The following is a 17,060-nucleotide window of genomic DNA, read 5'->3' as shown; positions in this document are numbered from 1 at the left end:
AGTGTTTAGATAGGGTTTGTAGCCCTTCTTCAGTTAAAACATTAGGCAGTTTTTTTTCTCCCAGGCATAGCTCTAAATCACATGAACTTGTGAGAAGCTGTTGTGGCTCACAGGTCATTAAAATGACAAGATGATGTGATATCCCAAAATTTTCTGTAATTTTTCACTCTTTTGCTTAGTGCTGTTTTTATAGTCCCATTGAGTCATTCAATTTACCTTGAACTGGGAGTTACCAGCAGTGTGGAACCTTTCTTTTCTTCCCAGGCCTCTGCATAATTCCTTGATCATTTGTCCCAGAAAACATATTCCTTGCTCCAAATCAATTTATTGGTTTAAATGTCATCTGGAAAACACAACATTAAATGCCTGCACTGTGGTAGACTTGGCTGTAGCTTTCTTCACTGGAACTACCTCAACCCATTTTGTCAGTGGATCTAGTATTAGCAGAAAATACTTGATCCCACTTTGCATGGTAGGTGGCATTAAGATGGGACTACACGTAGTCTAGTGTAGTCTGTATCCTAGCCTGTGGTTCATGAATTCTCTCATGTTTTAACGTTATTTTTCTCTTAGTGCGGGTATTCAACACAGCACAAGTTAAGCAATTATGTGTCCGTCTTCACCTTCGGCCAGCTAGCCATCTTATAGTATTCCCTTTTCCATTCAAGCAACCCCTACATGATCTTGTTCATGCACGTATCGAAACAAATCTACTTGAAGTGTATATAGTGCTTTCCATCTACAACTGTTTGTTATCTGGCCCCACTATGCTCTCTATGCTTTACCTATGTCTACTAGCCTCTATAGTAATCGCCCCTCAATTTCCTCATTGTAGATACATTGTCAGTTGTTGATATATGGATTAGGCCAGAAAGTGGACATGATAACCCCTTCACTATCCATGTAATTTCCTCCACAAGTTGGATCTGCTATAGTAAGAAAAAAATATATTAGTTGAGATACAAGTATGGTAACTCTTTCAGTTTAGGCAGCTAGGTCTTTGATACCTTGCTTTGTATTATTTCCTTTGTTTTGTTTTCAAAATGGGTGTTTCTTCAAATCTGAAGTCTACTGGGACCACCACAACCTTGGCTGGCAAGGGCATCTGCTTGACTATTCCAATATTGCTGCTTCTGTATTTTTCCTCTTGCTATGCTTTTACATGACCTGCATTTTTTTTTTCCCTCTCTGCTTTTTTTTTTTTTTAAACTATGTTCAGGATTTCCTTTCCATGATTGTTAGGCTACCAGATTTCCATTCTGTGTTTGCAGGTCATCTTCATTCCATGCTGGTAGCCAAATAGTTAAAGCTTGATATATCCGGTCTGAAACTATGTACAAAGCCAGATCATTTCCTTCAGGTTCCTCTTTTAACATTGTTAGCAGAGCTTGTAGCTCCGCTGCTTGTGCAAAGCGAAGGCAGGCAGCTCTTTTTATTTTTCACAGGGGTTGCAGCATATCTAATTAAGGATTTTCCATCCTTTTGATAAAAACTGGACCACACTGAATATCCTGTGGCACGAGGTCAGCAACGGAGCTTTTATCTCATGAGAGACACATAAACAGGTAAAGGGCACTTATGTTCTGTTCCAGTGGTTAAAAGCCATATAGAGCTGGTGATAAAATCTTGTCGTCTTATACAGCAAGCTCTTCATTTATGAAAGCCAATGTCCATCCAGCTAACCTAGGGTTTGATACATATCCAGTTTGTACTTTTCCACTGATGATTTACTTTTGTGGAGTACATGTGATATGTACTACTGCAAAACAGTCTCTAGTGACGTATTCCCAAAGCTCATTGCCTATGCCAATGCTAAAGCTGTTTTTTAATATGGGCTAGAGTTCTTTCCCACTGATCTTAAGACTCGCAAAGCAAAGGCTGTAATTTGCATCTTATTTCTGTGTTCTTGAAATAGCACAGTCCCAAGGTCTAGATCTGTAGTGGCCAGCTGAACATGAAACAGCTTACAAAAATCAGGGCATCTGATGGTCAGGGTTTGAACTAGTGCAGCTTTGCTTTTTTCTGTTCTTTCCATTCTTGTTTGTGAGATTTCTTCACTAATTTGATTAGTGGTTTACTGATTTCTGCAAATGTAAGGATATTCTCAAAAAAATTTAAGCAATTCCAAAAGTGAATCTAATACAATTATTGCTGTGGGGCATGGGCTTTCATAGTCAGTTCTACCTGTTGGTCATCCCAGCATCACCCTCCCTTTCTGACCTAAAACTATTTCTGAATATTTCACTTCAGATTGTACCAGCTGAGTTTTGTCACAATTAGCTTTAAAGCCTGTGTTTTGAGTAATGCTGATTACTTCTTGGGTTTATTCCTGGACTTTCAGTTCAGTTTTTCCATGTACCAACTTGTCATCCATGTATGATATGACATAACACATTTTGATGGTAATTTCATCCACATTTGATACATTTTATCTGAAAGTCTTGATGTACATGGATAAAACAATATTGCTTTTCCTTATATGTAAATGCTTATTTTTACCAGCTTTGCTCTGCTAGTGGAATTGCAAAGAAAACATTGACTAAGTCGATAACAAAAAAAACAGTGAAGTACTCTGCTTAGTGTTAAAAGAATTTCAGGCATGTTTCCATACAAGCAACCTAAGAGGTGGCTACCTTATTTAAGTGTTAAAAATCCACTTTTAGGCTTTTTTCTTTGCTTTTAACCCTGGACAAAATGGGATGTTAAAATTACAGGTCTCTGTACTAGGACCTTGCTTTCCAGTAAACTTGTTGATGGTGTGTTGGAGTCCTTCCTCTTCTTCTTGTGGGTGTTGATATTATTTTTTGGGAGGGAGGATCTGGACCTCCAATTAATACACAACTGCTATTTTTCCACATTTTAACTTAGAGACACACAAAACTTGAGGAAATTCTGTTACCCAAATATCTACTGTTTTTACTTCCTCCGGATTCTTAATAACAAAGCATCAATGACTTGCAGGAATCACTCCACCCTCACCTCCCACTGGTCAGCCCCAATTCCACAAACATCCGTAGCAAAATCTGCAGCTAATTCATTTTGTTTCAGCAAAGCTGTGCCAATAATTCCCTGCTGTTTATAAGAAGGATCCTCCCATTCCTATACTTAGAAGGAACTCCTGAGCTTGGCAGCTATTTAACTGCAGGCAGAGATTTAATACAGGTACCTGAACATCCTTTCATGCATATAATACAATTTTTATCATTTTTGCACTTTCTTGAGTTCCAACTGGAACAAATATTCATTGAAGAGTGTTTGACACTACAGTATCAATCAACATCATGGAACTAGTGGTTGTTAATGTTCTTTCCCTGACCACCCAGTACTAATATTGTTATTGGCCATTTCCATTGGTTATATTGTAATTTTACCACTAGACTGGGGCAGGTAGACAGCAGACTGTTCCTACTCTTTGTTTTTGAGAGGAAGAGATGGTGCCCGAGGGCTTCACTGAGAGGGACCTGTTATGTTCCGTAGTTTTTGTTCCTCCTCATCTATTTTTGTTAGCTTGACAAAACAAGCCAGCAGGGAATTTATGGATTCTATCCCATTTTCTTGTATCTTTGCCTCTTTTTCTCAGATTTTACCACGTTGCTTTCCTGCAGTCCCATTGGTGTTCCCTAAAGGAAGTTTTTATCATGTTCTCCAAGGGTGTTTTGCAGTTACTTTTTCCACCTCTTTTTACATAAAGAGCTAAACGCACACTGAGGACTGTTTTCCCTTTTCTGTTCCTTTTGATCTTTATTTTTAAATGGAGGCTGTGGGTTCTTTATGACCACATTTCTGAAAATTACAGTATGTGCAGACCTTTTGTCAGATCCACAGAACTGAGATTTCCTTCCATTCCTTCTTACCTACATTACCTTTCCCATTTGTTGAAGTTGAATTTGCTGCTCCTCCCACTGTATTTCTGCTTGATTCACAGGTCCCACAATTACTCTTGCTGACTTAACCCTTGTATTACTGCTACTTTAAAGGCACTGGTTCTATTAGGTTCTATTAACTTAAAGGTTCTATTAACTCAGATACTTCCCCAGATGCCAACCCCAACAATTTTTCCAGGATTCATATGATTTTACATTCTTATAGCGTTCTTCTAGGTGGAATAATCTGCTAGCCAAATCTCCTTTCAGTGCTCAGATAACTGTTCTGGGACATCTACCTACTAAATTTCTTACAGGAGATTCTTTCTGCCATGTAGCTGATAATCATACTGCACTCTGGGGCAGTGTTTTTAAGAGTGGTGCAATCTTTGCTAGTTAAGGAAAGCTAATCCTTAAGGCCTGAAATCCCATTTTACAAGTTTCTGAATTCAGTGGCCTCAAGGTTTAAGCAATTACTCTTGCTTGGTCTGCAGTCAGGTCAGTTGCTATTGTTGTAATCTCTCAAGTTTTAGGAGCAATGCGACCAAGCAGAAGTAGCCAGTGCTGTGAGTTCTGGTTTTACCACTGTTTGGTTGTAACTGTGTAACTGGATCATAAAAGCCTATTTTATTCTCACATTAACATGAATTTTCAGTATAGTCGTGGACTGGGTTTCCCATATATCCCTCTTTTATTCTGGATAGAGAAATATTAACATATTCATTGTGTATAGTTGACAGTTTTGTCCTGGGTGACTGCTATTGAAGTAAAAGGGATCTCTGAGTGTGCAGAAATCCATCTGTACAGTATAGATTTCAGGATCTGTCTTCAAGTTAGTTAAAGGTTCACTGCAAAAACTATAAGGTAAACCTTGCAATCAAAACTGAGAACCTACTCTTAAACACCATTAGACTAGTATTATATACCCAGAACAAAAGAGAGACAAAAGTCTGACTGCTTTTATTATCATCTAGATCAAAGTTGATGCACAACAGAGGGTTTTGGTAACATTTGCCATTATTTCTACTCCTATTTTGCTGGTGTAGAAGATATATATACATATTTCTTTTTTTCTGTTATTCACACCCTCTCTTTCCATATGTTCATATAAATATACGTGTGGAAGAAAGGGGATTTTTGTAGGTGATTAATGTCTTTATTGCTTTCCTCTATTCCCTGTCATGGTTTAACACTGATATATGAGCCACCTGATATGGCATGACAATCAAGTCCTTATCTGTGTCCCTGTGATCCGTTGGGAGGAGATCAGTTTACTCAGTTTACCATTATCAGAATAGCCACTACTATCAATATTGTACTAGCACAGAGGATGTTTTGATCACTACCATAAAAAGAAACAGCATAATAATTTCTACCCATTTTGGGGGTTAAAATGTTTATGGGTAACATCTCACTGTGAAATCATGGAGTAAGCATTGTTCTGCCTGCCTGTCTTCACCCTGTTGTGAACCAGAGGAAATTGTCAGTGCAGGTGCCGTATTTCACCGGAACAATGTGAACTCTGTAACAAATTAAGTGTGATCACCCAATCTAACCCCCAGTATATGAAAAGACCATACATTCACCCATGATGCTATAGACTTATCTTCATTTTTAGGCCTTACAGAAGCGTGTACATATACTTTGCCTGAGAGACCTACCACTCTTAAATAGTTCAGTCTACTTGAAATATGAATATAGGTGGAAATTAATTAGGAAAGTAGGTGGTAATTCTGTCCTGTGAGGTCACCCACCACACCAGTATTCCAAAAGAGTATTTGTCACAGATACATTTGAGACAAGATGAAGTATCACATTTCAAATAATTTTTGTTCTTGTAAACACTATTTCACATACACATTAGATTTGGACTATCCAATTGGTGTGTGAGAAATTCTTCCTCATCCTGTGACAGGAACAGGCATCTTTGCTAATGTGTTGCCAAGATGTTCTGTAAATAACCTAGGCAGATATTTCTCCTCCCTCATGTACCGTACAATGGAATCAGTTTTGGTTATAGGACTTGGCCTTGTTCTGGTTACGCCTGCTTATAACTGCCAACTCAATGGACCTCTTCATCAACCGATGGCCAGCCATGCCTGATCACTGAAGAAATCATCTATCTTCTTTAGGATGTGGGATAACCTAGCAATATATCTGTCCCCAGACACCATGGAAAATGCTATAATGCCTTCTGCTAATGGAATGACATGGAATCACTACGAGATCATTTCCTCTGGTGGGTTAGATAAAAGGCTTTGTTTGCATGCCAACAAGTCCCAAAGATACTCACCAGAGGTAGTTTAAAACAGATCCATTTTCTAAATTCAGTTCTGCTTCATAGTATTGACTATACAAGGAACCCCAGAGGATGCTACCATGAAGGAATTCCTGTAGTATTTAAGAAGCATACATTGCTGTCATGGTTTAAGCCCAGCTGGTAACAAAGTACCACAAAGCCACTCGCTCCCTGCCCCCCCTTCCCAGCCCCAGTGGGATCAGGAGAAGAAAATATAAAGAAACATTTGTTCAAGACAAGGACAGGCAGGGATCAGTCACCAATTATGGTCACAGGCAAAAGACAGACTCAACTTGGGGAAGAAAACCCAAATCTTAAAACACCTTCCCTCACCCCTCACTTCTTCCCAGGGTTAACTTTACTCCCAATTTTCTCTAACTCCTCCCCTCCAGTGGCACAGGGGTATGGGGAATGGGGGTTGCATCACACATTGTCTCTGCTGCTCCTTCCTCCTCAGGGGCAGGACTCCTCACTCTTCCCCCGCTCCAGCATGGGGTCCCTCCCACGGGAGACAGTCCTTCACAAACTTCTCCAATGTGGGTCCTTCCCATGGGCTGCAGTTCTTTAAGAACTGCTCCAGCGTGGGTCCTTTCCATGGGCTGCAGTCCTTCAGGCACAGACTGTTCCAGGGCAGGCTTTCCCATGGAGTCATGGCCATCTTTGGGGGCATCCCCCTGCTCCAGTGTGGCGTCCTCCCCGGGCTGCAGGTGGGCATCTGCTCCCCCGCTCCCCTCCATGGGCTGGAGGGGACAGCCTGCCATCTCACCATGGGCTGCAGGGGCATCCCCTCCTCCGGTGCACCTCCTCCCCCTCCTTCTTCATTAACCTCGGTGTCAACAGAGGTGTTTCTCTCGCTTCCCACTCCCCTCTCTGCTGCAGGTTTTCCCTTCTTAAATATGTCATCCCAGAGGCGCTACCACTGTCGTGGATTGGGTCAGCCTGGGCCAGAGGTGGGTCCGACTTGGAGCTGGGGAAGCTTCCAGCAGCTGCCCACAGGAGCCACCACTGCAGCCCCTCCCCCACTCCCCAAACTCTGCCACACAAACCCAAAACACTTGCCCACAGGGGGAAGCTGTGGATCCATAGGGTGTGGGCCTTAGGATCTCTAATTTCTACTGGAACAGCATTTGTAGTGTGCCAGGTGCAGACACTTAGTACGAGGGATATAGGCCTTTTCTTACAGTAGCAGGTATCTCAGTTTGACTAAGTGCTCAAATGAGCTGGTGAAAGTTGCTTCCTTGAACATTGTTCCACACTTACAAAATCACTTGCTCTCAGTGAATGGTGATGTGGAAGACAGGGCTGCTCTGAACACTTTATTCAGTCAGGATGAACTGTTATTCATTCATTATTTGTTGAAGACTATAAAAAGAAATCAAGGAACTGCATTTAGTGTCATGACCTTCACACAGGGTCATGTGTCGTTGTGTGCAAGAAAAATGTAAACTGGGTAGAGGTAGTGACTCAGGATTGAGTCAGAAAGGAGGAAGTCTAGAGTGCAAAGGGAGTATGAGCAGAGATGACTGTGTTCCTTCAATTATCTCTGATGGTGCTGGAACACTGTCCTAAGCCTCATGGTTCAAGGGTCCATGTGAACATTGACTTTTTGTGGAGCCAGTCCCCAGTCCCTCTGGCTCTGACCTACGGCCTTCATCTCCCGTTCTGTCTGGGAAGTAGACAAGAAATCATGTTGTGATTTCACAGTCCACACAGGGAAGGGGAGGAAGCATTGGGGGAGACCCCTGTGGCTTGCTGATTAGTTAAATACTTTGTATTTGTTCTTTCTGCTGTTTATTGGGCAGGAAGGTCTCTGTGTACTAATATTACTCTATGAGTTTGGCCATGCTTAGCACTTCTTAAATTTCATTGATCGTGTTGCTGTTTAATACAGTATGTCATGTCTATACAGAGTTTATGCTTAGAAATGAGTAAGAAATAAATAAGAAAAGAGATGAAATTTGGATTTGCAAGGCAGAAGTCTAATAAATTCAAGTTTCAGTGGAAAATGTATGGGAAAAGGTTGTTTTGCCCTTGATATGGAGAATATTTGGGAGTAGAGCAATAAATCTTGTTGGAATCAGAATACATTTTAATGATCTTACAGTGTTCCAACTTGTCAGAACTGGAGTGAGTTTTGACGGAAAAGAAAGAACAGAGAAAAATGGTATTTTTAATAGGTGAGAAATTAGTTTTGGTTTAGAATACTGGTATAAGTTTAAGTAAAATAATAATATTATTGTAGTATAGATATTAATGAAATTATATCAAGCACTATAATACTGTACCCTATGGTGGTTGCTTAATAAATATATGAAGTAATTGCTGTGAAGATAAGACAGTTAAGAAATGTTTTTTAGGAGTTTTTCTAGGATTGGAGCTCATTTAGATCTTTACATAGCAGACCTGTCAATAAGAGAATATTTTACTGACTTGGGAAGACAATTTTTCTATCCTTTAAAAAGTATGAAATGTATAGGATAAAGCAGATCAGCTTTCAAAAGCTAACATCTAAATGCTATGCAGCTGTTTAGCCAATGATGAGGCAACTTGAATTGTGCTCATTAGTGACTTGAGAGCCTGTAGCTTGTAAAAGAGTTGATCTGTTTGGTAGTGTGAGAATAGATTTATCATAATTCTTGCAGACTAGAGACCAGAATGAGTTATGAGTCTTGGGCATTTCTGGGTGTCTGTGAAAAAAAAATTTCTGTATCAAATAAAAGCCACACTCCATATTTTTTTTCCTAAAAGAAATCAAACAAGTTATTCCAAGAGAGGGAAAATTCCTTTATTCCCAAGAAACATTAGCTATTGTATATTTATCAATAACTGATTAACACTTTTTAAAAACATATCTTGTACCCAGGAACTGGAAGCAGAAAATGGAAATGATACCTGGTAAACAACCAGTCCACAGTTGTAGTGAGTAAGCTTAGATAAAAGTATCTTGCTTGGGATCAATGTAAATGTGTTTGCTTCTTCCTGACCTCTTTTTCTAGCCTCTGCCACCAACTTCAGCTGTTGACAGCCCCTGGACTAAAGATGGCTTAGAAGTGCAAGCAAACCGGGAGCTTGTACCTGGAAGTGTCAGGAAAGATAAGGAGCTCTGATTAGCCATTGGATAGGACTTTAGGAAATGACTTTGTGGAAATTAAGATTAATGAACCCTTATGGAATGAGGGAAACTGGGAGTTAAGAGAAGATACACATAAATTAACGAGACAGTAGAGCATCTAGTCTGGGTCAATAGAATGACTACAGGTAATTGGCTCTTCAGTAACTGTAGCCATGAGGTAGCTGGTCACAACATCCAGAAATCTGATGTTCTAATTGCCGAAATCCTGCATGGTGAGAAAGTTAATTCCTCCAGTCTCTTTAGAACTATTTCTTGCAAAGTGATCACATGCAGGCACATCTTGATTCATAACTGGAATCTTCCTGGTGGATCTACCTGGATTGTTGTCAGGGATGCATTGTCGCTGTGGCATGTAAAGCAGACAGAGCTGTGGCATGTGGCAGTACGTTTCTGGAAGCAGAAGTGGTTGGTAAGAGGAAGCATTACCCCTAGTGTCTATGGGTATGGCTGTTTAAAAGGTTTGGAGCTTGTGAACAAGTGTGTATCTGCACTGAATGCAATGGTCTGTAGAACTACATTTACCTTACTGTATACAATCATTTGTTTTACAGTAAACATCAAAAAGGAACAAAGCAATTTGACTCTGGTCAAAGACTACATGCAGAACATGGTCATAGTGCCATAATCAATCTCTTGAGATGAACTGAATGAAGTAATTATTTTTAGTCATTTCACTACAGTAACAGATTTTTTTTGCCTAGAGAGGACAGACAACACTTGTGAAAGAAACATTAAAATTTCAAACGTACTGCAAATTGGAATGGAAGAAGTAGTTCTTCATATTTGCAGTGGGTAGGAAAGGGGTAACAGGTCTAACCTATCTCAAGGGCAATTCAGGTTAGACATCAGAAAAACTTCCTAACAGTTCAGATAGATAGTCTAAAAGTCTCTATCTTTGTCTTTGGAAACTACCAAGGGAGTGACAGAACTCAAACATCTGTCAAGAACAACAGATGGAATAGTTGATCTGATCTGGAGGAAGGAGGATGGGTGGGAGGACATTCTGACATCTCTTCCACTCCTCATTTTTGTGATTTGTAAGGGATATGATGAAGTGTAACTGTAGAATAGAGAAACAAACAAAACTTTTGAATTCAGTATTAATTGGCAGAAGTTGAACAACAGGGTTTTTATTCTCGTAATTTCCTGTGTAATCTAGACATTTCACAAGTTGTATGGAATAGAATGCAACTACTTATACAATTTTAAATAGTGTTGTAGAAGGGAATAAATCAATATGAATAGCTTTGATTTCTATATAGGATATAATATTAATACTGTTATATATTTCATATGTAATGACTTGACTTTGTAAACTCCTTTCTCTCTTCCTCAGGAGTTCAGCTGTCTGTGATCCAAGACACGACTGTGTAACCCTCTCTGACTTGTGAGGAAATTATTAAATTCTGAGCAAGAAATGTGAAAAAGTTGATAGAGTGGACTTCTGCAAGTTAAGAGAGGTAAAATTGCAGACAGAGGTAAGACTCTTGAGATGCAGCTAGGCAGCAGTTCAAGGATTCAAGAGGAAAAACATCATCATGAAAAGGAATAAAATCCTAAGGGAAAAGCAGGGATTGGAAGACGGCAGTTCAGTCACACTGAGGATCTATTCCAGGGGCAGTAGAAACCAGTCCTACCCCACCTCACTGAGAACTTCCTGGTCAGCAAAGACATTTTCTGTTTCTTAGTCAGGGCAGTGAGCATACTAACACTCAGTTTAGCGTTTCATTAATTCAAGTTACCTTTTTGTGTAGTAACTAATCAGTAACTGCTGAGTACTTTTAAGTTGTATATATTCAGCTTACAAAGGCTCTTTGCGCGTGGCAAAAGGTGTCCAATCAAAGTGATTCAGTGAGGGATGGATAAAAGTTCATTCAAGTTCCTTGATTACTTGTACTGTTACAAAGTTACCAGGCATATCATTGGCTAGAAAAATGATCAGGAAAAAAATTGGATGTGTCTGTAATAATATATGCTTTACTCAATAGGGAAAAATATTTTCTACCTGCACAAAAAGCCACTTTTATTATTGTTTTTCCATAATTTTTCATATAGGATATTAAATACAGTAAACTGTGAAATAAGTCCTGAACACTTTTAAATCCCTAATGTTATACACTATATTTCTTTGAATTAATATATTTTGGTTTTCCAGATTCAAAAGACATCTGTTTTTCTAGATATGCTGAGGGTGAAAACATCAGCTCATGCTCTAGAAAGATGGAACTTTTAAATCCTGCTTTAAATAGTTCAAGAAATCTTATTAAATCTAAGACAAATGTAAATACCACTCCAATTAAATTCCTTTTTATGTTATAACTGTAGTAAGAATCTCATTTTAAATGCAACTATACTGCAAGCAATGATTATGAAGAATATTACCTCCTCACACATTAATGCATCAAGTCGTATTTAATAAGTCCAGTGATAAATAAACACCAAGAAAGTTGTTTTCCCTATGTAGGAAATATCTCTCAAAGTGAGCTGTAGATTTGTCTGGATTTTCTGTTGTTGGTTAAGTATAAGCCAAAAAAATTTGAAGCTTTCAGAAACAAGACTGAGTTTGTAAAGCTGAAAACAGACACATTACTAATAGGAAGCTGGTGACATTAGTTTGTGGCAGTGCCCCTTACTAGAATAAAAATTTAACTCCAAATCAAATCACCAGGCAATAGAAGGGGAGCTTTGTAATATCATTAAAACATTCTTTTCAGAGTAGACTTTCTTTTTAAACACAAATAGAAGCTTGATGCTTATAATAACTTAATTTGGCCTCATGCTTAGTCCAGGACAAATAACATGTCTAGCAATTCCTATAGGTGGTATCTTGTGGCTGAGCATACAGCATAGTTCAAGGAACACAAAATTGTCATTTTCTGACAACATAATTCTCTTCATATAGGACAATTCTTATTGATAGAACAGTGGCCAAGTTGGCAAAATTCCTGTACAAAGTAGTATTCTTTTCCAACACTGATTAACAGGAAAGAGGCTGCTAAAATGGAACGGAAGTTTCCTGAGTATCATGAATCAGAGCTTGTTCACAGTTGTTCTAACATATATTAGGGCTGAATGTCATTGAGGAATCATTACAAGATTCCTTGGACCCTCTCCACCATTTCGCCTACCTGGAGCTTATTGGAATATCCAACTCTTTATCTTTAAAGGAAATAAAAGAAAAAAATTGTGTCCTTTTCTCTGGTTATAATATATAAAGGCTTTGAAGTATTTGCTTCAGTTTCTTGTCTTGTTTGCTATTTTTATTGATCAGCATTTAAAAAATGGTTAGGTATTTTTGATATTGTTCAAAAAATTTTGAAGGTATCAAGCTGTCATTTCACAATGTTTTGACTCTGATGTCAAAGTTAGATTAAAGTTTCTGTGCCAGTTGTTTCTTCTGATATCATGTGTCAATTGGTCATCCCCTTTGCTGGCCTGCATCAGATAAAAAAAAATACATGGTACCAATGTGCGATTTGTGGGATGACATCCTCTCAACACAAATTCTTTTCTGGAAGCATAACTAGTTGAAACTTCACCACAAAACATGAGAGACCCATTTTTCAAATGCCTTTTTCTGCCATTCCAGCAGCTGACTCATGATGAGTTTGTTTATAATATGTTGACATTTTGACATATAGGAGAGGGTTGGATAAGTAAATTGAGATAAATAAATGCATGGAAACAGTCTGGAATAGTTAAAAGTGAGTTACAATACAGAATGATCTGTGTTACCTAACTGCAGTCCAAAAATTATGTTATAATCATGCAAAATACAACTTAAACACTTTTGTGAAGAACAGACCTATACTGACAAGACTGCTGAATGGTCTGTAAGAGCAATGATTTAGAGAAGGATTTAAGGTTTGTCATAGTTTATTGTTACAGTACAATCTCTCATTGCAGTAGGGCGCCTAAGAGAGATGATTCAAACCATGCATTTTTATGAAGTAGGAGAAGGGAATTAATTGTGCCTCAGTCAACAGCACTACAATGTCTCCAGAATATTTCAAGGGACCTAATGGTCATATTTCAAAAATGCAAGAAGTTCTTATGCTCAAAATTCTAAAAAAGATATGTCAGTGTAATCCAGGAGACATAAAACCATGTCAGGCAAAAGGAAATTGGCTTCTACCTTAATAAAGAAAGGGTTGAATAAACCTTATGAATATTTATAAGTATTTTCACATAGAAGAGGTATCTGACAATGAAGGTCCTCATGTAAGTAATAATATCCAAGATGTATCTTCATAGCATCCCACCGATCCACTGTGGGATAGGGCTGAGGGTGCACAAACCTTACCAGCCATTTTTTACTTACTTGTACAACAACGGATTTGAATTGTCCAACAGTTCCCACATCAGCAGATCCCTGCTTCTTCTGATCATAGAATAACAAACTGGTTTGGGAATGAACTTTGAATAGTTTATGAGCCTTAAATAGCTTGAAGGTCATAGATTGGTCATCTCTGTATAAATCCATCTTCTGTGGGAAATTTTGTGACTCGTAAGTAGAAGGAGAAAAAGAAAGGTTTTCTTTCTTCTTGGACTTTTGAGTGAACGGGACACTCCTCTTGCAAGATGTTCAGAACATCTTTACTTTGCATCAAGTCAATGTACATTTGATACAGACAATGTCTACATGAGATTTCATGCTTCAGGGCTTCAGCCTATAGAATTAAAAAGAAATCTCCCTTGATGACATCAAAGATCAGTTAAAGCTGGGGGTAAGCTATTGATTTAACCAAATAACTGATCTGAGGCAAGACAGAAAGTATTTTTCAAACACTGGGTTTATGAATCCTGCTTATACATTTAGGGCAAAACCGGTTGCCAAACTCTGGATGAGAAAGTATTTCTCCTCAGATTAGATTGACTGGCACCTACATTGTTTCTGGGTCTTTTCATACATCTTGGGTTGTGATTTAGCTACTATGTTCACCTACATGTTCTTTATATACTCAAGTGCAGGTAATGTGCAGTGGTGATGCCCCAGATTCTTCTGTTGTTGGTTTATGACAAAAATTTAATCTCTTCAGACCGAAATTATACAGTCTAACTCAAATTATCAGTTTTAACACCGAAATATCTGAATAATTTATAGCAAACCGTGAGATACAAGGGATTAGAAGAAAGATATTAGAAGAAAGATTTAGTGACCTTTTTCTGGCCTCAAGTTCTGTGCAACTGTGAAGCTATGTCACTGAAAAGTCAAAGTACAGAAGCTATAGAGAAATAGCATAATTTTGTAGCTTACTATGTAGATGTAAAATACTGTACTTTCCCGTTTCCCACTTTTTAAATATCAGTTTAGCAGGTTCAGCTCCTAGTGTGATAAAACCAACTGTACAACAGTTTTTCATTTTCTTTGCACTACTCTATGCAGGCAATAGAAACTCTGGTACAAATTGCTATTCTGATTTATTTCTATTTCACTTTCTTCTCATGGTTGTACTGCAATAGCATTGAAACACTGCAATGAGATAACAGAACATTGTGGCAGATCTTGTAGTTTTGTCCATTTTCCCTTTAAGGTCAAACAGTCATGAAAGACCTGCATATACTGTTTCATTTGTTTAAATTAACTGACTTTTCTCTAGAGTGTCTCATTCAACTTTATTCAGTTCCCACTGAAATAATTGGACCAGTCCATTAAGATCAAGTCCAGCAAAGCACTTAGGCACACAAGTTAAAACCCAGAAGTATTCCCATTAACTGCTGTGGATAGAGGTCTATACAAATATATCGGGATGACTTCTCATAAACAGATAATACTTATATTTACTAATCCTTTATATTTTGCTTGACTGACAATGGTAAACTACCCTTTCTAAAGCAATCCTCACTCTGATAAGACTCTGTATTCCAAACCATTGTAAAAATACTCGGTTTTATCAAAATTTTGAGATTACAGGCATGCATGACTAAAAGGAACAAAAATTATCTCTTCTGGTTAAGTATCAGATTAAATAAGTTTTGTTCAAGTCAAGTGATAGAAGACCTACAGAGAAATTCCTATAAATCTACTTGTCTCCTAGGACAAGGATTTTTATTTAACTTTTCATAAATTTTGTTTCTCTAAAAGTGTTGAACATTATCTAGTTTACTATATACATTGAAATAACAGTTAAGAAGTGCAATTAATATCTTTTAAATGTTTTAAATATTTGTTATTATTTTAATTGAAGTAATGCCTACAGTTACTGATAAAAACAATACATTCCAGTGTCGTGGTTCAACCCCAGCCAGCAACTAAGCACCACGCAGCCGCTCAAACACTCCCCCACATCCAGTGGGATGGGGGAGAAAATCGGGAAAAAGAAGTAAAACTCCTGGGTTGAGATAAGAACGGTTTACTAGAACAGAAAAGAAGAAACTAATAATGATAATGATAACACTAATAAAATGACAACAGTAGTAATAAAAGGATTGGAATGTGCAAATGATGCGCAGGGCAATTGCTCACCACCCGCTGACCAACACCCAGCCAGTCCCCCAGCGGCGATTCCCCGCCCCCACTTCCCAGTTCCTAAACTAGATGGGACATCCCATGGTATGGAATACACTGTTGGCCAGTTTGGGTCAGCTGCCCTGGCTCTGTCCTGTGCCAACTTCTTGTGCCCCTCCAGCTTTCTCGCTGCCTGGGCATGAGAAGCTGAAAAATCCTTGACTTTAGTCTAAACACTACTGAGCAACAACTGAAAACATCAGTGTTATCAACATTCTTCACATACTGAACTCAAAACATAGCACTGTACCAGCTACTAGGAAGACAGTTAACTCTATCCCAGCTGAAACCAGGACACACAGTAAAATAAATGGTCCATTTCAAATAGTTTAGAAACTGAACATACATTTGAAAATCAGAAGGATACTAATTGAGCAAATTTCTGCTGACCATAGCTATTTCCAAAGCATTTCTAAACTGAGTCTGAAATTCATCTTGCTGTTTTGCAGTTACTCAAATGAGAAATGATATGCACTACAGTGAAATCCTGTTTTCTTTCAGGCTAGATGGGTCATGTTTTTCTGGATTAGACTTAGAAGAAGGGAAAAGAAGCAAAAGAGTAAAACACTCCTTTTGTGTTATTTGGCTTCATTCTCACTGTATATTCAAGAATGGGTTAATCTTTAAGTATAACAGTTACTTGGAGCATTCAGCACCATCTCTAACAAGGTAAAGAGGAATTCCTGGGAGTTTTAAGGGGCATAATTAGCCAACAGTAGGTAAGGGGAACTTTTCCTGCTGGAAGAATAGACTATTCAGGCTTGTTTTCCCCAGGGTGACAATGAAAAAACTGTGGGCCTAAGGACTTTGTTTGCTAAATATTCCCTTTAGGAAAAGAGAGGCAGAGTCCAAAGTGCATACACTTTACTCTCCAAAGTAGGCGAGGCAACGGGAGTGGTTAAAAAACAAGAGAAAGCTATTGGTCATCTCTGTTTTACCTAAGAAGAGCAAAGTCAAATCATGCTGCGTGTCGTTAACCATATTAATTCTGCTGATTTTTGAATCATTTTTCAGAGGAGTAGACACAAACCAAGAACAACCTTCACGGTATGTCAAAAATTATTTTTTTAAAATCAGAGATATTTTATAAAATTCACTAATACCTAAAATTGGGAAAATTCCAAATAACTGCATATTCTTTTAAATAAACATCTACTTTCTCATTTATTTTGTACATCTGTGCTGAATTGCAGAAAATATAATGCTTATATCATTCAAATGAAATTAAATGAAGGACCTGTATCTGTTTGTGTCAAA

General features: G+C 38.2%; 1 protein-coding gene across 1 annotated transcript in view; it reads left to right on the top strand.

The window, feature by feature from the left end:
* Positions 1-984: 984 nt before the first annotated feature.
* LOC142040599 (ATP-dependent translocase ABCB1-like) overlaps positions 985-17,060 on the top strand; it is a 65,787-nt gene continuing 49,711 nt past the window's right edge. The window contains exons 1-3 of the mRNA XM_075048686.1: positions 985-1,565; positions 10,632-10,955; positions 16,635-16,850. The gene's annotated coding sequence lies outside the window, so the exon portion shown is untranslated. The remainder of the gene's footprint in view (positions 1,566-10,631; positions 10,956-16,634; positions 16,851-17,060) is intronic.

This window comes from Buteo buteo, chromosome 2 (assembly GCF_964188355.1).
Source record: "Buteo buteo chromosome 2, bButBut1.hap1.1, whole genome shotgun sequence".
In the NCBI taxonomy this organism is placed as follows: domain Eukaryota; kingdom Metazoa; phylum Chordata; class Aves; order Accipitriformes; family Accipitridae; genus Buteo; species Buteo buteo.
Note: the sequence above shows the minus strand (reverse complement) of the source record. Positions and strands in the feature narration are given on the sequence as shown.